Source organism: Vanessa tameamea, chromosome Z (assembly GCF_037043105.1).
Source record: "Vanessa tameamea isolate UH-Manoa-2023 chromosome Z, ilVanTame1 primary haplotype, whole genome shotgun sequence".
Classification (NCBI taxonomy): domain Eukaryota; kingdom Metazoa; phylum Arthropoda; class Insecta; order Lepidoptera; family Nymphalidae; genus Vanessa; species Vanessa tameamea.
The window spans coordinates 16,356,898-16,380,199 of NC_087341.1; the positions used below are offsets into that span (position 1 = coordinate 16,356,898).

General features: G+C 33.9%; 1 protein-coding gene across 1 annotated transcript in view; it reads left to right on the forward strand.

Moving 5' to 3' along the window:
• LOC113404110 (sensory neuron membrane protein 2-like) overlaps window positions 1-23,302 on the forward strand; it is a 79,541-nt gene that overhangs the window by 4,796 nt on the left and 51,443 nt on the right. The window lies entirely within an intron of this gene.

The window sequence follows — 23,302 nt, forward strand, 5'->3', positions numbered from 1 at the left end:
AGAGTTGATATATATCATTATATACATATATATATATATATATGGCATATTTATGGCAAGTACAATACAAGGTTGACACCCAGGTTCGTACCTAATCTCAGACTGATTTAAATTCAGTAATAACACCTAGATAATATAACAAGTGCAGATTTTAATTTAGGAAAATATAAAACGATCAACCTTCGTTCTGATGCGATTAAATTATTTTTTTGTTATCATAAGTAATTGTGGACGCGATTATCATTGGGTAAAGCAGTTGTTTAAAAATTTCATTTCTGCAAAACATGTTATCATTATTATATAAATAAAGCATTTATTTAATATTTAGCTTCGCCCGCTTAACTAGCTTGCATTTGACGTTACGCGTAAAGTTCATATTTGAGTCTCAAGTCTTGCGACATAATTTTAAACTAACATCAGCCGATTGACATTTTTTCTATAAATAATCACTAAATTGTATTCGTTTATTGTTCAAGTAAAAGTATGTTTTGAGAAACGTTTATTTTTAAATGATGACTTAGGTATCTTTTATTTCCAGTTCTCTCTTATATAATAAGATGTGTTTGAATTATTTCAACAATTTTTTAAAATCATTTAAAGTTGTGTTATAATATATATTCTTTGAGCAATATATATTTGTATTTATTATTTTTGAAGTATGTATTATGACTAAGTGTAAATAAAAATTGACAAAACTCATAAAGTAAACCTACTTCACTTGTACGTTTAACTGCAGGCGAATGTACCTAATTTTGTAGATAGCAAATTTATTTATTGAAAGCTAAGAGCATCATGAGATGTATAAAGATAAAGACGGCTAAATTCTTATATAACTAGTGAAAACAATACACTGGCTCCTTGTTCGTCTTACTCAAACACTTCAGTATATTATATCGTTTTTTGGCGGCAGAGTAACAGGTAAGTGTACTCAGACGGGCTTCCGAACTCTGCCAGCTCATAAGTACAATTAGACAAGAATTGAGAAACGATAGTCAAAATGAACGGGCAAACTGAAGCCCCGGAAGCCGTACAATGCGATTTTTCTACATATTTTTTACCATCCAATTTGATTTAAAAAGTTATTATGTTCTAAGCTATAATGTAAATTATATGCTGTATATTTAAGTGACTTACATACTGCATACGATACAATTGCACTGCGACTTTATTAATGTTTGTGTTCACGATTTTATACTAATTCCTTATGTAACCGATGTCATTGTACTCCGCAAAGGAGCTGCTTTCTGCATAGATAAAATAGAAAAGTATTTGGATTCATTCGTTTAAAAGTACTTTTAAAAATTAAAAACTATTTGCGTGGCTTAGGAACAGCCATAGTATTTAAGATATTAATTTTCAAAAACACTTAAATTGACAACTCTCGGAACACTCAAGTTTTTATTTTATTTCAATTAAAATAAATCATATCATTATTTCATCGCATAAAGCATTGTGCAAAGCCTAATACTCATAACGGCCCAATTAAAGGGCCGTTATGTTATTAGTTACGTGGCGGGTTTTATTATACGAACGAATGAGGAATTTTAATTTGAATGAGGAAGACGGAGATTTAAGAAATAACATTTTAATTTTTGAATTCTCATATTAAAACAAATCAAAACTATTGTGATTACAATTTTTTCCGTATTGTTTTCGGTACGTATTGTCGTAGCTGCGTGTAATTAGATATTATTAAGTTAATAATGGTTGCATGTAGTGAGATATAACAAGCGAATGCGAGGGTGTGTCTTTGTGCTAGGAATGATGAATCATTTATCAGATACAAAAAACAATCAAAGTTGCTTTCGTGGTGGTTGTAAGAACTGATTCGAATAGGGTTTGTAGGATATCGGTTACAGCGACGCCCAAATCTCAGCCTAAAGCTGCTCTTCTGCAGCCCAAAAAGGCGGCGAGAAAGCCTCGAAAGAAGACCCGACAGAGTCGACCGCTACAGTTAAAACTTCAGTGTAAAATAATGAGCGGCGATGATATAAAATAATCATACCAAGATTTCATTAGACAAATGGAACAAATAACAGTAAACAGTTTCAAAATTTTATAAAAATTAAATAACTGAGACAAAAAAGTACTCAAAATAATATGACATATTAGTTACATACATTCATAATACAATATGTTAGTTTATAAGTTTCTCGCATTCAGTAAACTCACGTTAAGTATTCTGTCAAGTATAATTGCAGTATAATATATAGTACCTTCTTAACTAATTCACGATATGAAGATGTCACAACCTTAGTCGACTTAATCTTAAAGAATGCTTCGGTTCCCGTACTTGTAGATATGTTGAAAACTAAAAAAATCTGAGATTACTCCATAACCCTACTTAAAGATTATTTGAGTGAGCGTTGTAAGTTATCCGACAAGGTAGTGTTTTAGGACCAATATATTTTTTGGTATATATTAATAAGAAATTGGTATATACTTGGTAGAACTAAAATACTGTGTTATGTTAACATTAGAATGTTAACATAACACAGCAGACATGTCCTTTCTTAAGCTGACGACACTGATTTAATCTTCGAAGGATATTGGGTCAGCCAAGGTAAGCTGACTAGCTTAAGTTAAATCTGCTATCTTGAAATACTGCTACAATAAATGATATATTATTTATTAAATAATAATAATTTATGATGACTTAATATCCTATAATGAGCATGCAATTTACTTAATTTTTATGTGTTTTATGTAAAATAATTATTCTTACTTCTGTTGGATATCCTGAATAAATAAACATATCTGAACAAACAAAATATGACAAAATATGAACAAACTCATCCAGAAAAGTTAAAATTTTGAAATAAAGATTCAAAATTTTCTTTACGGAGATGATTGTGCGGTTAAAAATAAAGTTTTTTATGCGGCATAGGTTGGCGGACGAGAATGTGGGCAATATGGCAAGTGGTCACCACCGCCCATAGATAATGACGCTGTAAAAAATATTAACCATTCCTTACATCGCCAATGTGCCACCAACCTTGGGAACTAAGGTGTTATGTCACTTGTGCCTGTAATTACACTGGCTCACTCACCCTTCAAACCGGATCATAAATAGTTAGGGAGAAATAAGATATTTTTCCCTAACTATTATTTTATTTAGTATATAATTTAGCATACATTTCTAAAAGATCTTGACAATGAGGATGTTGAATAACTGCGATTTATTAATTAACTATCTAATCCCATCATGGCTTACAAAGGAAGCTTTGCTTCACGCTTACAACTGCATATTCTCTCCCTCTCTCTAACACACACACATTCACATACACACACTCACACACACACACACATACACACACGTACACACACACACAAAAACACACATACAATTCTAACGCTATGTGCGTTAGAATTGTAAACTTAAACACACATTAATTCACATATACAATATGAAGATTAAAAATAATCTTTACAATATAATTTGAATATTTTTAAACTGTAAGTAAGTAACTTGTTTTTTATTGATTATTTCTGTCTTTCAATTATTACTGAGATTTAGAGAGACAGTGTTATTAATTGCATTTTCTGTAAGACATAATTATATATTAATATTGAAGATCGAAATCTGCAAATACAGGAATAATATCATTTTACCTAAACATAACTAAAATGATGCTTTAGTCTATAAGAACTGTTAAATAAAATCATGAAAGAATATTAATTTTCTTTTAAGGACCCACATTTGTACGTGGATTGTACTCATATTATTCAGGGATCGCTTTGACTCAAACGAATATATCTTCTTCTTATTTCTCTCCCTTATACTTCTTTAAAATATCTCCGCGTAATCGTTATCCCAGTCGGTTTTAATAACTAGAGAACCATTAACTTTGAACTGCAGGCATCGTTTTAACGACGACTCGTGTGTAAGCCCGACCCGTTTTGTGTATATATCCTTTGGTTCACGCCAGAAATCAACATTGCAAAGAGCGAACATGCCGCTCGCTTTATGTAAGCTGTCAAATATGTTGTTTACAATGAACTAATGTATAGGTACATATTATAATTTATAAAGGATTTCGCTATTTATTTTCATGAAATATTTTAATCGATTATGTTTACTTCATTGCAACGATTGAACTACGTCATACATATACGATTTGTTCATTTTTCATTTTGATAACGGCTATGTTCAGATCAATAGCAACGATTACTTAGTCCGGTTAATTTTTAAATCCTACATCATTGCGTTTTTAAGATACAGCGCTTCAAATTTTTGAAAATAAAAAGGTACTGCATTTAGTCTGAGGATGGTTTCAAAAAGCATTCTTGAAACATCGAATCTGCGTCATCGTTAGTATTAATAATGTGAACGTTCCTGTAAAAGGCAGACACGAGCAAATTATAGTGCACGCCTAATTTTTAACATATTTAAAGAGCTGCAAATTATCGATTATCTATGTTATCATAGACAAAAAAATGGCAGACCATATTTCAGAGGTTATTTAGATTGGTAGCGCGATGTGACCACTAACCATCATGTGGTCCATTACCCGACTATGTATATCACTAAAAAAAAACATAGTTTTTTGTAAATAATTTACCCCTATTGCTATGAAAATATATACGGAAATATATTTTTTATTCTAAATAAAAGGGTTTCTTTGATATTGGATCTACCAGAATCATATTGCATTGTTCAACAAACTTTAAATCTAAATGAAGTTTAGTTCTCACTGATTCGTTCGGAGCACATTCCATCAATACGTGCCAGTGATCATCAGGTACATTACAAGATGTGCAGTTCGGGGATGTTGCTTTCCGCATCAGAAATGCAAACTTATTGCATGGGATGTGCCCAGACCGAAGCCGTAGAATATGTTTGTGTCATTAATATACTGAAGCGTCGGTCAACTCTTTTGCTGCCTGGTTAGAAAATGCAAGAATGACATGCGGTCATAATTGAAGTATGATATAAGTATAATGGGGATTATTATTTATTTCCTTTGCGTTCGAATCGATGAAAATTGCTTCGAACATTGTTATTTTTTCTTAATGAGCAACTAATTGCTGTCATTTCATTGTTCTGCCCTTTCAACGGCTTCACACGCGATCACAAATAATTAGACTCTAATTCGTAATTAGATAATCAAGGAGATTATTTAATGAGCTACTGTGTTCGACCAATACTTCGTATCGAAAGCAAAACGTTAGAAGCGTGGCTAGTGTAATGAGTTTTTTAATTAGTAGTTTTCGTAGTTTACTTTTTGCACGAAGTTCGCGATGCGACGGAATGTAATTTTTTGTGAAGTCGCTAACCAGCGCTGCGCGGCTCTGCTGCTGGAGTTTCTCCGAGATCTATTCATTGTTTCTCTTCTTTTTTGTTGCTCGGGCGCTTCATCTGGCTAATACGCCCGTTTATCCTGTTTTTGCTTCTTCGGTTTTATGATGATTTTGTGTTATTTTAATTATTTCATGATAGAAAGTTTCACATTTTTTTCAGTATTTATTATGATGTATGCAAAACCCGTTTTTAATTGTTATTCGAGCTTATTTTTGTCGATTGCCCGTTTCGGATTATATATTACATGTAACACTAAAAATATATATTTCAATGGGATAACTTATGATATAATTTTTATTCATAATAATATATTTTGTGTTGCCTGAATATATTGGAATTATTTATTAAATTTATTAATTAATATGGAGTTAATACCTAACAAATTACCTTTAAATAAGATCTTTCGTAATTGAAATAAAAACTTAATAATTTGCATTTATTTACTTCTTTACGTTTTGTAAATGAATCTGTTCAGCGTCTAATATTCAATTCGTATTCAGATAAATAAATAATGAAAGATTACAAATTGAATTCAGCTGCGATTTAGATATTTATTTAAAACCTTACAGCGATAGTGCTATTCAAATTTCTGCTTTCAGTGGAAGCAAAAAAAATACGAATGTGTGCGGCAGCGGGGCGCTATTACATGCGCTGTCACGCGTGCCGCGCACGAGTGTTGCCAGTAAATTAATTTTACCCGAAAAGTATGGAAGCCTGCACTGTTAATTGGACTTAAATAATAAGAATTAGAAATACATGCGCTTAATGTTTCCGTTGATTTGGATTAGGGAAACTATCAAGTCAGCACTAATTGTTTTACTAAGGCCAAAACATTCCTTTCAGCCAGTGTTAATAAACGGAGGAAATATTTCGCAAGTGGATTTCGAAATAGTTGTATATCAAAAGTTTCTAACCGACAAGCCTCAATATCTGCACATGAGCCGATGAAGATCTTTAAAATACAGATGAATTTTATTTCCTGTCTTACGTCTGCGATTGGTCCAGGTAGCTTTTATCTAGTTCAAAGTCCAACTTGAGTTTAGCAAATATAACACGCTAAGCCAAGAATGCCACCATAACACATTTGACATATTAAACAAAAATGAAGAAATATATCAATAATTATCACGGCTACAGCGCCTTACAACGTCAACATAAACGACAAAATATACTTTTTTAGAAAGTGGAACAAACTGAAATATAATTTATGCGTACAGACAGGAAATATCAACATTTATTATATATATGTCAGTAAGAAGGTTAAGGTCGTATTGGTAATATAAGCTTCATTAGTCATTATTTAATTTTTTTGGAAATTTGATGTCGTTCTTTATTATCTTTTAAATTGTTAGATAAAGTATTACGAACCTATACCATACTCGAATGTCATAAATATTAGATTCCATGATTTAATATATTATATTATATAAACGAAGCCCGTTCCAATATAACGGGCACACTCGCAGGCGCATCGTACACGTGTGATGTACGTGCTGAACTTAGTATCCCGAAGCTCTGCTCATGCACCGCGCTTACTTTATTTACAGAGGGAACAGGTTGACCAATATGGCGACTATCGTCTATTATATGAAGAGATTATGCTCTTTGTTACCAAGTACATTTGTACACCATGTAATTCTCCTTCCAAAATTAATCTTTCTGGTTGTCTGACTTAGCTGAAATTCTGGACAACTTTAGAAAAATATACAAGAGGCTTAGTCGCTCCATTAATAGTCAACTTTGGGCAGTAGTTGGATATACATATTACGTATATAACATACATACGTAATGCGCAAGCCCCACCACCGAAGAACAAAAATAAATACCTAGTATTATTGTGTTGTGGTTTGAAAAGCCAGCGTAAGTGCAGTAACAAGAAATATAACATCTTAGTTCCCAAGGTTGGTGGCGTGCCAGTGATATGAAGAATAATTAATATTTTTTACGTCTATGAGAGCTGAGATGGCCCAGTGGTTAGAACGCGTGCATCTTAACCGATGATTTCGGGTTCAAACAAAGGCAGGCACCACTGAATTTTCATGTGCTTAATTTGTGTTTATAATTCATCTCGTGCTCGGCGGTGAAGGAAAACATCGCTAGAAAACTGCATGTGCTGTGTCTAATTTCAACGAAATTCTGCCACATGTGTATTCCGCCAACCCGCATTGGAGCAGCGTGGTGGAATATGCTCCAAACCTTCTCCTCAAAGGGAGAGGAGGCCTTTAGCCCAGCAGTGGGAAATTTACAGGCTGCTAATGCTAATGCTAAAAAACGTATCTATAGGCAATGGCGTCCACTTACCATCAGGTGGCCCATTTGCCAGCTCTACTTATGTATATGACACAAAATAAACTGAAATCCCGGAGATGGAGGGAATTTAAATTCAATTTATATAAATATAAATAGTCGCCCTTTACTCGACTCTGATTTCGTAACAAGTATGTGCAGTGCAGGCTATAAGTCAGATGTACGATTACTATAAAGAAATCTCACGTCCATATTGCACGCATCGGCGCACTTAAGTGGATTTTCCATGACATTTTTTTCCACGAAAACATGCGAGCGATGAGTTTTGTACGATATTTATTTTGTACGATATGTACAGTATTTCATTCTAACATGCTATATAGGAATATTCCTACATACGAGTAGTTTAGTTGTGATTCATTTTGAAAAAGTTATACAGTGAACATTTTATTATTTAAATTTTGATTATTTTATTAAAAAATAATGTATGAAGTAAACAAATCGCAATAATCAAAATCTTTACGTTTACTTGCATGAAATGTATGCCTTATTTAACAATGATTTTTAAAATATTTATGTGAAATGTACAACTGGCCCATACATACTCTACCTGGGACGAATATATATAAAAACATGCATTCTATTATGATGTTACTATTCTCTTGTTAGGTAATATTTTTCACGGGATAAATTCGTGATTAAGTGATATAAATATCATATTATAGATTATAAATACAATAGTGGCGTTGAGCGCTTTCTAACGACTGTATCACGGTGAGTGCTATGAGAAATTATCCTCTGTAACTCCTGCTTCTTTTTTCCTTCACAAGTCTACCCGTGCTGGCTCGCGATGTCGCCGCCTCACTGTGACATCAATATCATCGCGCACGAAAAAATGTGGCAAGACTTTTCTTTGTTGCACAGTCAAAAAATAGAATTCTCTGCCAGCACACGTGTTCCCTTCCTGTTATAAACTGGGTTCCTTCAAACGAGGCGTGAAGAGGCATCTTGCGGGCCGCCATAGCGAGGGCGACTAGTGCATTTTATTCTCTCTAGCTGTACTGACCGTCTTTTCGTTTGGACTCCTCTACCACTTACAATCAGGTGAAGTGGAGTCATATGCCTACTCGGTTTGTATACAATGTGTTTGCAACCATCCAAAGATTGACCCTGGACACAGTTGGTTGTTACTTTAGTTTCGTAAACATTTTTTAAAAGTATTTTATATGTTACAGACTAATATATATATATATAAAAGAAATATATGTCAAAGAAATATCAGTTGCAATTTTATTTCATATCAAACAAATACATACATATATATATGCATTTGATTGATATGTTTGATATGAAATAAAATTGCAACCGATATTTCTTTGATCATAAAAGAATGTTTAAAAAATATTTCGCAACGTCCTTTACTATGGAAACCTGATTGTGTTGATGTTAGTAGAGACGAAATTTCAAAACTAGGTTTTAAAAACCTCAGCATTTTTAACCGACTTAAAAATAATAAGGAGAATGTTCTCAATTATGACTCGGTTAAATTCTGTTTAATGTTTGTTACCTCCCTTGTTTATGAACCGTTTTGAAACCATTTTTAGATTAGAAGAATTACTTTTCGTTTAGTCCTTATTAATTTGAAGTAAAATACCACATCGTCTGGTGATTATAATACGGGTGATTTTTTTTATGGAATCGAACCGGCAAGAAACTCAGTAGTTACTCTTTTTCAACATTTAAAACTTGAGGTATCTAACAAAATTTAATAGCCTATCTGATGCCGACAATCTTGAGTATCATTTTACTATACCTCGTATTTTGTTACGAAATTCCGTTTAAAAAATCCTCTTGTTTTTATAACATATGGGAAAATGGACCACCAAAGGCAAGATCGCCAAGAAAGAGCGGCACGGTTGAGCTCTAACCATTACTTACATCAATAATGCGCCCAACCATGGGAACTAAGATAATATGTCTAACCTTAGGATGGTATCCTAGGGTGGTACCTATGCAGCATTCCCTATTCGGTTCTCATGACTCCCGCTGCAGTCGCAGTCAAAACAATTTTCAACTACGAGCCACGACTAAAGTATTGAGTGAGAATGAAGTTTCGTGTTCGGTTAATTACAGGACACGATGTTCAATCAGGCGCGCTGTCGGTGAGTCTCCGGCTTTTCGAACTTTTAAACGGTTTGTAAAATGGTTAAGGCGACATAGCGCGGAGACCGGGAACCTTTTGTACATCTACGCTTTCAATTAGACTAGGTTTTCTTTTATCTAAATGTGAAATTAATATTTCGATTTTAAACTATCTTTTAAGCATTTTATTAAATTCTTCATCTTTAATTAAATTAATTATATCGTATTACGTTTATAATACGACGTTCGTTGATTTACATTCAGAATACATAAATATTATTCAATATGATTTATATAAAACGAATTTTGTAAAATAACGATATAAATCTACTTAAATAAAGTATTTTTTTAATTTTGAATCGCGTAAACGTAGCAGAAGCAGGAGGGTAGAAAATTTTGCATCGGAATTCGGGATGTCTTGAAGATATTTATTACTTATTTCTTAACTTGACTTGAGTAAATTAAAAAAATACATTTATGATTTATTTTGTTGCGAATATTTTCGTTTCAAGTAGCGCCATTGCTATTTGCGCAGAGCGCCGAGTTTGCTCGAGCCGGCGTCGAGAGGACGTAATGAAAATATAAGTATTAATATTAGTTTGTAAATTAAGTACTTCAACTCACTTTAACACAATTTCTTTTTTTTAAATCGTCCTCCTTCCTTTGTCCTTTTATTTGGGGTCGGCGCATATCTTCTTCTTCCATACTTCTCTGTCTGACGTCATCTATCGCCTTTCACACAATCCATCCATCGTTTCTTTGGTCGTCCCCTACCTCTATATCCATCCACATCCATGCTCAAGACCTTCCTCACAACACGGTCCTCATTCGTCCACATAACATGCCAAGACAGCCGGTTTCCAGATAGCGTCTCGGTTACCGGTGCCACTTTCAAACTTCCTCTTATGTACTCATTCCTTACTCTATCCATTCGCGTAACACCACACATTCCTCTCAACATTCTCATCTCCGCCACATGCAATTGTCTTTTAGTTATCCCTTCTCTAGCTCAACACTCTGATCCATATAGAAGAGCATGTCTGACTGTAGATCTTCCCCTTAAGTTTAAGGGGAATACGGGTGTCACAAATTGTTCCCGTAAACTGCCGCCATTTCATCCGCCCTATGTTAATCCTGTGCATCACCGTTCGATCTATTTCGCCATCGCCTTGAATGAGTGAACCGAAATACCGAAAGTCGGAACAGACTGGAAGAGGTGCGCCATCAAGCGCTATGGCTTCAGGATCGGAGTGACCGCCGAAATCGCAGAACATGTATTCAGTCTTCGTACGTGACATGAACTTTAACAAGCTATAATTGCTGCAATCCTGTAAATCGCCTTTATTTTTAAAGATGGGCACTAGCGAACTAATCCAGCATTCTTGTGAGATGGTCTCTTCATGCAACAACTTATTGAAGAATAAAGTTTTTTAAACTTTTTTAATTTATTTGAAAACACTTAAAATATTGCATAAAATGATATTCCGTTGATTGAAAATATATTATTGTTTATATTACGAAATTTCCCTTTGCAACTGCGGCATTCATGAAATCAGCTATAAATAAGGAAATTCCATATTTGGTCACGGAACCCTAGCGACTCTAAATGCATACTTTAGGCATTGAAATTGTTATTCATCAGCTAGAAAAGCAATTAAAATAACGATAAAAGAAGAAAAGTCTTGTTAGCAAAAAACAAAGAAAGCGTAAAGTAATATCCTTTAATAAGAGCAGCATTTATACAAACTTACAAAACTGACTCTTGTAATTAAATGCATGCACCACGGGATCGGGACGCCGCGACAGCCTCCACCGCGGATGTAACGAAAGGGTTCTCTACAATTTTACAGACTTATTTGCCCGCTAGTTCCTTTGAACTATATCTTATAAAACATGTTAAACACGTGGAAGCGATATCATGTCGCCGTCTATTTAGATACTTTACTATACTTCTACTTTGTGTATAAAAGAAAGCCGAAAGACTAAAACCGCAATAGTTTGGTCTTTAATACAGTTTTAAGAGAGAGGTGTATTAGACATATCATAATTTGTCACATTAGTGCTATTCGTGTCACAGCATCCCAATAGGGGCTCCTGGTGAGAGACTTCTATGAACGCAAAATGACAAGCTGCAACCCTGGGACCTAACAAATTGAGTGGGACGGATGTGACGTCATATCCTCATACAAAAATAATAAATAGGAAAGAGAAGTAGACAACGCACTCTCACGGATCCTGTGCATCGTCTCTGCTCAATAATACAAGTTTTATTGTTATGTAAAACTTGTACTATTATTTGGAATGTGACGTCGCACAGCATCCCTGAGAGACGTGTTTATATAAGTCTTGGTGACCATTAAACGACGCTATGTAAAAACTGAAAACATAAAATAAAATGTCTATAATTGTGAAAAATCTGATTTGATTACAGATTTCTCGTAGTTAAAAGTCCAACCCAGCACTTTGAGTTTGTTCATTGTCAACTCTACTTGGGATTGAAGACCTACTCCCGATTGATTCGCTATTAAGAAATCGTCTAAATAAACAACCATTCTCAAACCTTGATTGCGCAAATGTTGTGCCACCCAGTTGGTTACTGCAGCAAAGTTCTTCGGAGCGCAAGACAGTCCGTACGGAAGTCATTTGTAGAACTTGTTGATTGTAAACTAGTCTTAACAACTTTCGATGGTATTCCCTGATCCTTACATGAAAGTAGGCTGATGATAGGTCGATTTTCTACTACTAGAAATATTTTTCATAAAAAACTGGGTTTGCGGTGATGATGAATGACCACTTCTAAAACCCTCTGCTCCAATAATATTTTTACTTGGTCGGTCATTTCTGGTGACTGTGGCGCCTTTGCTGAAAGATTGGTTAACAATGATTTGGAGGTAACTGGCAGACGCATTTCCGTAATCATATCGAGAAGGTCCTTCGGAGCTCCAAGTATCTGCCACTGCCTTCGATGCACTCGAAGGCAGCCCCCGTAAAATTTGTTGCGGTGTGGCCAATAGTAATTTATCAAACTGACGCTTGATCTGCTGTTTATCCTTTTTAAAGGGTTTTCTATTTCTTAGAGTTATACTCTTGTCATGTAAAACCCGCGTGAGATTTAAACTTTTTTGTATTCTGGTAGAGTAAATACTCTCGATCGAGTGGATTATAGTTTTCCTGAAGTTACTTTACTGAAGTATTAATTAATCCTAAACTTAAAAGACAAGGAGTATTGTTTGCCTGGTGCAATGATTCAATTACAGGCCTGGCTCGCCAACTTGCTACGGGTTCGAGTGCAGGAGCAAGTAATGGAGTTGTTTGGTTATTACCCGGAAGAAGGGAACTCAATAAATTAATCGAAGGCATTGATGCCTGAGATGCGGGTAGATAAATATTTTGCAATAAAATATTTGTAAGCTCACTGACCTTGTTTGTCAAAGCATCAAGCTGATTCGAAGACCTGACCTTCCTCCGTCCACTGTCTGACTCACTGTCAGAGGAATTTGAAGAAGATAAATTTAATTCCTTCCTTCCAGTTCCTTGTCGTTTCCTTTTGTTAGACTCCGATTCTAAAACCGGCGATTGCATAGACCGGTTACTACAACCAGCGACTTGCTCGAAACCATTATGGTCCAAGCGCACATTTTTCACTTCACTTTCACTACTCATAATAACAATAACAGAAGCACTTGTTAGCACAATAGAATATTTCTATCTAAAACACTGAATTAATTACAAAAAGAATACAACTTTACACACTGAGCAAGAATTGATGTTAACACAAAGAGAAGTTACGACGCTATGAAAGCAAAATGGCAAGCAGCCACCCTGGGACCTAATAAATGGAGTAGGACACACGTGACGTACAAAAATAAGAAGCAGGAAAGGGAAGTAGACAACGCACTCACACGGGTGCTGTGCATCGTCACATGCCAAATAATTATAAATTAAATATAATAATTTATTCTCAACTCACACTGAATTTGATTTCGGAATAATTAGATATTATTTTATCATTGTAATACTGTTTTCTTATAATAATAGATTGTTAAATATGAAATTTTATTGCATCTGTCTCTATTTTTTTTTGTATATTTATTCATGTTATATCATATAGCCATATACATAGGTCCATTTGACTTCAAATTCCGCATACTTACTGATTACGAAGAAGAAGAAGAAGCTCACTAAGAAGGGGTTTTGAAAATGTCAACTTTAAGATTGGGAAATGGGAGGCGTACCTTCAGACTGCTAATATTGTATATTATATGTATATAATATTGAATTACTTTTCTGAGAAGCCACACATTGACTTTGTTTCGTGGATACAATGTTACAGGTATATTATTAAACATAAAATAAAACACTGTGGTTAGGAATTAGAATTATTATAATTTGCACAACTCTCTAACAATATGTCCGGATTTGATATTAAAGAGCTGTAGCTCAGTTTGCGAAGTTGATTTAATCGTAGAAAGATCAGACGTTTAAAAAATATCTGTTAGTTTGTAAGTTATAAGTAACCATTTCAAGTATATAACGTGCACACAAATTGCTCTTAAATTATTTGATATTAAATGGAATTAAAAGGAAGAAATCAAATAACGTCATATGTAAGGCTTCCTGCAAGGGATGCCTCGCGTGGGTCGCGCCGCCCACTTATCGATTGTGAATATCAACAGCAGGTATTACTATAATTGGTTTAATTATAATTGCTATTTACATGGTTAGCGCTTTCCATAAAGTGGTCTCGTCTTGAAAACACACATTCAAAGATATATTTTATGCTTATAGATATTGTGATTTCAGATGTTTTGCTAGAAAACGCATAGAAACGGTAATGAAACAAATAATTATCAACGGCGACTATCCAAACGTAAACAACTTGCTAGAGGAAACAAGAGTTTGCGCAAATGCAAGTAAAATTCATAAAATCACAATCAATTCAAAATATTGTTTTGTTTAAGTAACGAGAGGAACTAGCAAAAAACTTGGTAGTAACTCTTTTCCACCATTTTTAATTACAAGTTATCTGAAGAGATGGCAAAACAGACACGCCCCGAAAGAGTTACGGCGCAAGTTTAACGCTTTCACAACGTTCGTAGTGCTATTGCAAATTTCTTGTCTTAAAATAAGCTCTTTGTAGTAACCTAATATCGTGATCTTATGAGCTTGTCACTTGCGTAGTTACGCATTAATACAATATGTACTTCTAATATAAACGATAAGGTGCGCACACGAATGCGTCCTCTTCTGGTATATAAATTCACGGTAAACAAACATTCACAAATATCAATCCGAATGCATTCCTTTTCTATGAACTACCCTAACTAACTCGGACGCAAAACTATATATTTTTAATTAACGAAATATTTTGTTACAAACAAACCTAGTCTATTTGTTTGACTTCGTGGAAAAAAGCAAAATAAACGAACATAGTAATAATATAACTTCTGCTCTCCTCATATTTCGAGCTCTAAACGAGCTGAGTTCATCTAGTGGCTAAAATTATTTTATGAAACGGTATATGATATATTTATGCATAATTTTTGTTATCACGTTATTAAAATATTATTAATACTTAAATGTAACATACAATTTTTATTTATTTCTTTACTGCTATTCATTTTAAAAATAGCTCTTAATCTAATTGAAACAATAGCAATAAATACATTACTAGCCGATATATATTACAAAATGTCTTTATATACAACGTTCAAAAGTTTTTTTTTAATTAGACAATACAAACCGAAAATATACGGTGGTGCACGAGCATAATAAAAATTCACTGTTTCAAGTTATTATAACGCTCCAAAAGAATAATACATAATAATGAATTGAGTAAACAATCATTAAAATGTTAGCTGTATTTAAATTCGTAATTAGTTTTATATTTATTTTATCTCTTGATAGAATTAATACAGTCATTATCTGTTATTCATCGGGTGTTATTGTTTTTCAACGTGACCATTGCGGGACGCATCTGTTGACGTCAAACATTACAGTAATTGAACATCATCATTCGCTTGCTCTTTTCATTCAAATTGGAGTCAGTGGATGAGTCAATGAAAAATCCTGACGCTATGCGAAGCCAAAGCTTTTGGCGGTTGCTGTTAAATTACCATAAAGGTCGTGCATGCGGTTTTGAATACGTATGCACTAACAAGAAATTCCTTAATCTTCTCTGGATGGGGTGAATTTATTCTACTCAGGCGGAATCAGATCGCTCACGAGAAAGAAATGACAAGTAATAGTTCGTTAACGTCCCACAACGGAACCTCCAAATCTGTTAAGGCGAAGGCGCTTCAGCGCCCTGTTTCCCTTATGTCTATTAATATGTTATAGAACAAATTATATAAGTCTTTTTATACCAACAAGAAACGTAAACACCCACCCACCGCTTGTAGACTTTTCATAAGACGCAGCGTTATTTGATCCGAAGCTGTACTCCAGTTATACTTGGAAAAATCCTCTATGCCTTTTGAAAAGCCTGGGAAGTTATTCTTTATATAACTTCTGAAAATGTTATTTACATTAATTATATATTTTATTGTATACAGACATAAGAGAAAAAACAGTAAAAAAACAGGTCTCTTAAAAACAACTTGTGGACAAAGGACGATATAATATAATGCAATGTTAGGAGGTAAACTACATATACAGAATAAGTAAATACTATACAACACTTGTCATTATGGTGCATACACGTGAAAAGCCTTAGTTAAGTTACATTGCTTCCTTTTTTCTTGACAATTGTTACCAGGAGAACCTAAATGTATAATTATATGTTTTAACCCACACTATATTTTGTAGCATTACCTATTCTCCAAAAGAATTAAAAAACAATTATAATTTATGGAAATAAAGAAAGCGCCCCCTAAATCTGTTATCATTAACTTTTTTTTCTAAGCTAAGCTCACTAAATATTTTTACAACACAATACTCGGTTAATATTTTTCAAGACATTTATACGTGATCGATACGCGTAAATCGAAATGCAACCTCTGTAACCCAACAAATCAGTCAGAGACTTTGTCCTGAACGGACTTGTCTCGCATTTTTCCGCAATTACAGTGCTCAGGGGGGGGTCTAGGGTTTTTATCGGTACCGCCTAATAGAGACATTTCACTTCGCTCGTAAAAAATAGTCTCGTCACCTGTAGCATTCTTAATGGGCATTATTTTGTAATTAACACTATAATGGCTGAACAGGTATAGAAATCACAATGTCCATTAGGATGTCGGTTGTGTGCTGCGGTATGTCTTTATTTATCAAGTTAAGAGCACTAAATCCATTTGCCGCTTCTTTCCAGTTTTTGACATATTTAGGCTTGTGTACGGTTAACTGCCAAACCAAGCGTTATAAAGTATCGTGATGCTTTTTTATGATATAGGTAGGTGGACGAGCAAATGGGCCACCTGATGATAAGTGACTACCACCGCCAGTAGACTATGGCGCTGTAAGAAATATTAACCATTCCTTGCATCGCCAATGCGCCACCAACCGTGGAAACTAAGATGTCATGTCCCTTGTGCCTGTAGTTACACTGGCTCACTCACCCTTCAAACCGAAATACAACAATACTGCATACTGCTGTTTGGCTGTAGAATATAATAGATTCTATTAAAAAGGGACTAAACTTTTGTAAAATATTTTTTGTGTAAGTAGGTACCTACTGGTAATTGATAAATATTTGGCTGACAACCCCTTTAAAAAGTCTCGTAAAACCGGCCAATCCGGCATGAGCGCTTTTGGGTATAGATTAAATTATGACAATGATGATAACGGGAGCTTAGAAGACAAACGTTTTAAGTGCATCAAATTTTTAAATTTGGCAATTTTATACCAAATTTACTAAACGATTATTTGAGTTCATTTCGTTTATATCAATATTTCAAGGATTCCTTCTCAACCTTCTATCCGTTTTTATCTTTAACTGACACCGAGGTGGATTTAAGTAGGTTAAAGGCAGTTAATACCTAGCGCAAAATAACAAATCATTATAAATACTCTCCCCATCATGATCAGTGTTTTTATTGTTGTTAATTATTCAACATTTTGAGAACACAATGCGTTCTAAAACATATGAGTGACGATAGCTTTACCTCGTGTGTTGCGCAAATAAATTGAGTACCATTTGTTTAACTGTCCACTCAGAAGCAGCACAAAAAGCATATCTGCTCTAACAAATCTTATACAAAATTTTAAATAATCATAATTGCGTAACTTTAGTCTACGAATGTAGTAACCTTTTTTATTAAACTAGTATTTTTATCGGTAGGTAACAAATTAAAAAGAAATTGACCTTCATTTAGTAAAACAAAGAAAAATACTGTTTAAAGTAAAATTTACTAACCCATCGGCGTCGGCGTGCATCATCACCCAATAGGGGGCAAGTATTCAGCCAGATAAATATATTACACTTTGACAACCTGTCCAGAAAAAGTCGCAACGAACACATAAATCAATGAATATTGAACTATCACGAAAACATGTAACGTAAAGAAATTCTAAGCTTTTTTTATAACTTTTCCTGTATTGTATTTATACGTTCCCTTGAATGATATAATTGTATTTATAGAGTTAATTTAAAAGGAAATACCTATTAAGTTTTCCATCGATGAATAAAACAGTCTCTAGCTTTGAACCATAATTCCTACGGGATTAAAGTATATAGGTATAATTACATAACTTTGAAGATTTTGCTCTCTCGGAATTTAATATCTCTAGAACTCGTCCACTCTTCTCGTCTCTATAATACAGAGAATATCCAAACCAACGCGAAGTATGAATCCGTACGTTTGAAAATTTTAAATATATTATTATAATAAAAATTTACCTCGATGGCCGTCGATTACATTTTATTTTAACGTGACTGTTCACAGGGTTAATGTGTGTGAGTTTATTTGTTCGAGCGTAACTTGTAAATACCTGAATGCATTTGAATATACAGGGAGTGTCACAGTATATATTTTTTCTTTTATAATTGAATATGGTCGTGATTGAAAAATCACAAAATGTTTGTTTTAAAAACAAACTATTCCGATTGCCCGAACTAACGGTAATCGGTTACGAAGACTAATTGATTAGTATTTGAAATAACAAAGCAAAATAAAGGATTGTCTATAATCGTCTATAAAGTCAGTTCAACCGCACGTGAGACTGGAAATGTCTTTCGTTTCCTGGGTCTCTTTTCTCACCCTATTTTGGTCGATATTGTAGTATCTCCTTGCATTAATTGCTCACTAAAATATTATAGCGCTCTTCTTCTGGAACAAAGATGTTGTATTGGCGGCTGCATTGCGCCCAAGAAGACGCCGTGCTACATAACTGAAATACTCCGCGCTCCGTGTCAATGTTTTCGAGCCGATTTATCACATCGCATTTTTGCCGAGATGCCTAAACCTAAATCAAAGTATATTAAAGAATTCCAATCAAGTATGTCAGTTTCAAAGACTACATCAATAGAATCATAGAAATAAAAATAAGAAATCGTTGTATCAAACTATTTATATATAACACAAAAAAGATGAAAATTTTAGGTAATTTTTTTTTATTTAACAATGAAATAAACGTATTTTTATGTGATTCTTCTTATGTACACATCACCGTAAAACAATGACATCATTTAATTATTAAATAATCGGTTTGTTGTTAGGTAGTTATACATCCCATTTAGTATTTTCGGTTTAAATTCCATCAACAACTCTTTGTTCTGTTCATTACGCAAGCATGGACTTATGTCCACGGCATAACATATATATATATACAGTATTATTGGATCCCATGTCACAATCATGTGATAAAAATACTCTTATCAAAGTAAATCGGATCACACAGATTAATTACTTATGTTATGAAATAACAAAACCTGATTTATCAGGTAAAATTTATTTATTACGAACAATAGCTTAGAACCTACTTAGCAACTGCCTTGAACAAGTTTGTTTGGGTTATTTTCTTCCGATTTCAGTCTTGAGTGGCTTTCTTTGGTTGTAATGTTGGACCGCGTCTGGATCGTCATTCGAATTAGTGAAACAAACGTTTTCTGTTGCATTTTAGTTAATCTAAAAAACATTTTTCTTGACTGGTCACCTCCAACATTACAATTTGTGTTTGAATTTACGTTTATGCTTCTCTTTACGAATTAAAATTGATTTTGATTTCTTTCGCCAAAACAATGTATCCCGTTTCATAAGTATCGAAACCACAGAACAATAATATTTTAAAAAGTCTTTAAATCGTCTTTTACCATATCGAGTTATTTGTTGCTACTTCACAATTAACATTTATTATGAGATACTTAAAAAAATATATATAAAATATAGGTAAGAAGTAAAGTTTATTCAACAAACCTTTGCTTTCCTTTTCGGAAAAAAAATAGGTTAAATTATTTAGTTTATAACGTGGAAGGGCGCGGCCTTGTGAATGAAAAGATCTAAAATGCATTTTCTTTTGAGATGACAAGAAAAGCGTTTACGTAGCACCTCTGATATTTCGTCATACATCCATTAGTTTAATCAGAAATGTTCGCAATTCTTTTTTCCAGTGCAGGGCTCAGACCGGCTTAGCAATATGGACATGCCCTTCGGTAATGCACTACGGATTAAAATGTATCCAGATTACATAACAATGTATGTTCCCGTATATGGCACTCACTCTATTACTACTCATATTAATTGGTTTCACTGAATATACATACAGAGTATATATGTATGTATATCAAGCCACAGGAGGGCCGTCATCTGAACTCAGCTGATAATGATGTCGTAGCCAGTCAGCATATATTTGAAGATAATGTGTAAATCTGTAAAACTAATCTTTTTCGAAATCATTTCCCTGAATAAATATAATAATCAACAAACATAAATCTTCTAATAATCACTTAATATTCCGTATTCCGCGAGTTATCTGGAAATTACATTCATTGAAATTATTGATAGCAAATTGTCGCTAACATGCAGGCTGGTGACGTCCCGCTTTCAAAAACGTTCATTAAGATGGCCGCCGCGCTTGCTCGCCGCCGCGCTGTCGTGGACGCGACGCTGCGCCAGCGGGCCTTGTCTTTGACAGCGACAGGCTTCTCTTTACATTATAGATGCGCCGTCATATAAACTTTTCGATTTTAAATCATGATTCATGATTTGATTGTCATGATTATGATTTTTGAATAGTCTTTTAGTTGTTGAGATGTCGATGGGAAATCCCAACTGGCAACGCGCTGGCAAATAAGAAACGCGCTTTCACAATATGCAAAATATCTGACATAATTTATATGTAAAGTCATTTTCTAATGTAATGGCAGCGTGGTGGAATAAGCTCCAAGCCATTCCCAGGTTGCTTAACTATATTACTTATATGCTTGTGTCATTTTAAATTTACATAAATTTACGTAAAGCATTAATATAAATTAATAGATAGACGTTATACATAGACAATGTTATATCGACAATAAAAAAAACGCGAACTCTCTGCGCAATTTCAGAACGGGAACACTATTTACTAACTAAACCTAAGAACTTAAGTACCTCACAATGAATCACAGCACGAGTAAGTACTGTTTTGGTCCCTATTTAAATAAAGTATTCATTCTAATAAACATTCAAAACGTCAGCGCTTTGACAAGCACTATTGTTGCTAAAAATGTACTAGTAGTAAGCAATGTACGTTTGTAAGTTTAGTATAAGTAAAAACACGCCAGTTTAAATTTATCTGATATGATATAATATTATTTAAATTTTCGTATTTAAATCACACACAGATTTTGTATAAAAGCGTCGACAAAAACCATTTCTCGGTAACCTCATATATTTATTTCTCTTTTGCACACATTCAATTATTTCCTGTATTTCTAAGGTTGTTTGAAACAGAACGCATAAAGCTGTGAGCCCTTTTAATAAATATATTTTGATGTTGTGCAATAGAGTATTCAATGAATAAAAAATAATATTTGTAATTACTCGTACTTGGTGCTAGGGCTTTGTGAATGCCCGTCAGGGTAGGTGCCTCCAACTAAACATATATTAGAATATATGATGAGAGCCAAGCAGCAATACTTGTTTATACAAATGTTGTTTACACCTTTAAAGACGTATCATTTTGTATGTTACCCAACAGATATTAATTTTAAGTGCTTAGTGATATGTTGATGGTGTAACTTTTCCAATAAATAAATAAATAAATACTTTGTATCGTTCTGTGCTGGTTTGAAGGATGAGTGAGCCAGTGTAACTAAGATACAAGGGGCATAATAACTTAGCTCCCAAGATTGGTGGCGCATTGGAGATGTAATGAATGATTGAAATTTTTTTGGCAATAATGTCTATGGGCAGCGGTGACCACTAACCATCAACCAGTTTGTTATACCGTTCGTCTACCTGTTAATTAAAAAAGATAATAATTAAATATTAAGAAGGGCTTGATAATATTCACCAGACGATGGCGTTTATAATAGTAACAACGTATGGAATTAGCACGGAGAATTGCACTTGAAATATTGAACATGTTTTTGTTTTTTACGTTCAAGTAAAAACAATGAAATCCTATCAAATGAATGATCTCTCTCGCCCAAACATTATCAAACTTTGGTTTATTTATGAACCAAGTCACACGTCACGTGCAGGTAGATCCTCCGAATTATTTGACTGTATAGCCTTTGATACGCGTTCACATATGTATTTACATAAATTAACGCGTATCAAAGGCTATATATATATATATAACTTTTGCATTGAAGCGCGTACATTCGAACGTGCCAATATTCTTCGTACCGGTATCTATATATATCCGATTCTCCAAACCGGGTATTGATCTCCATGCAGTTGCCCATACTCTATATGTGCGTTGGAAGCACGTTGGGATGTTATGCGTATATTTGTCAAGCAATTAATGTCCAGAACCACTGACTGGCGTTTACTTCCGTTTGGGGAACACGATTGTCTGGTCGCAGATACGTCAGTCTGTTGTATCATTGATTGGTATAATCGGATGTTGTGATTTTAATTACTAGTGGAGAATTATGCAAGGTTATCGTTAAATATAAAGCCAAATGTTGTAAATCGTCAGACGGTATATCATTCATAGTGCTATATGTTTTATAATATCTCAGATCTTGGTGTATTTTACATGTTTCGCTTCACAAACGTTACCAATCACTATCAGGCGGACATTTTAATTCATCAGTCTTTAAACGTTCAAACAATTGTATGACCAGAAATAAAAAAAATAACATTTCATTATTCTCGTTTATTCTCTGCGGTGCAGTACTTCAAACGGCTATATTGGAACATATTATAAAATTAATTGGAAAATATTAAAGCCATAGTTTTTTTCTTGTAAAAGAAAACCATTAAATAACGGTAAACTATTCGCATATATACGACGTTACGCTTTTTTTCCTGCCGTGACGTATTCAATGCGCTTTTGAAACTCACATTGAACGAACAATTAATTCAATCCGAACGCTTCAATATTATACTTTAGTAATGACGTCGAACTACTAATTTTGTTATTTCATGTTAGCTTTTATTAAATCAATCATAGTCACTTTAAGCAATAGTACTTACGTAGGATATAGTAGTACGTATATACTATACACCTACCGCTAGGTAGGCAACA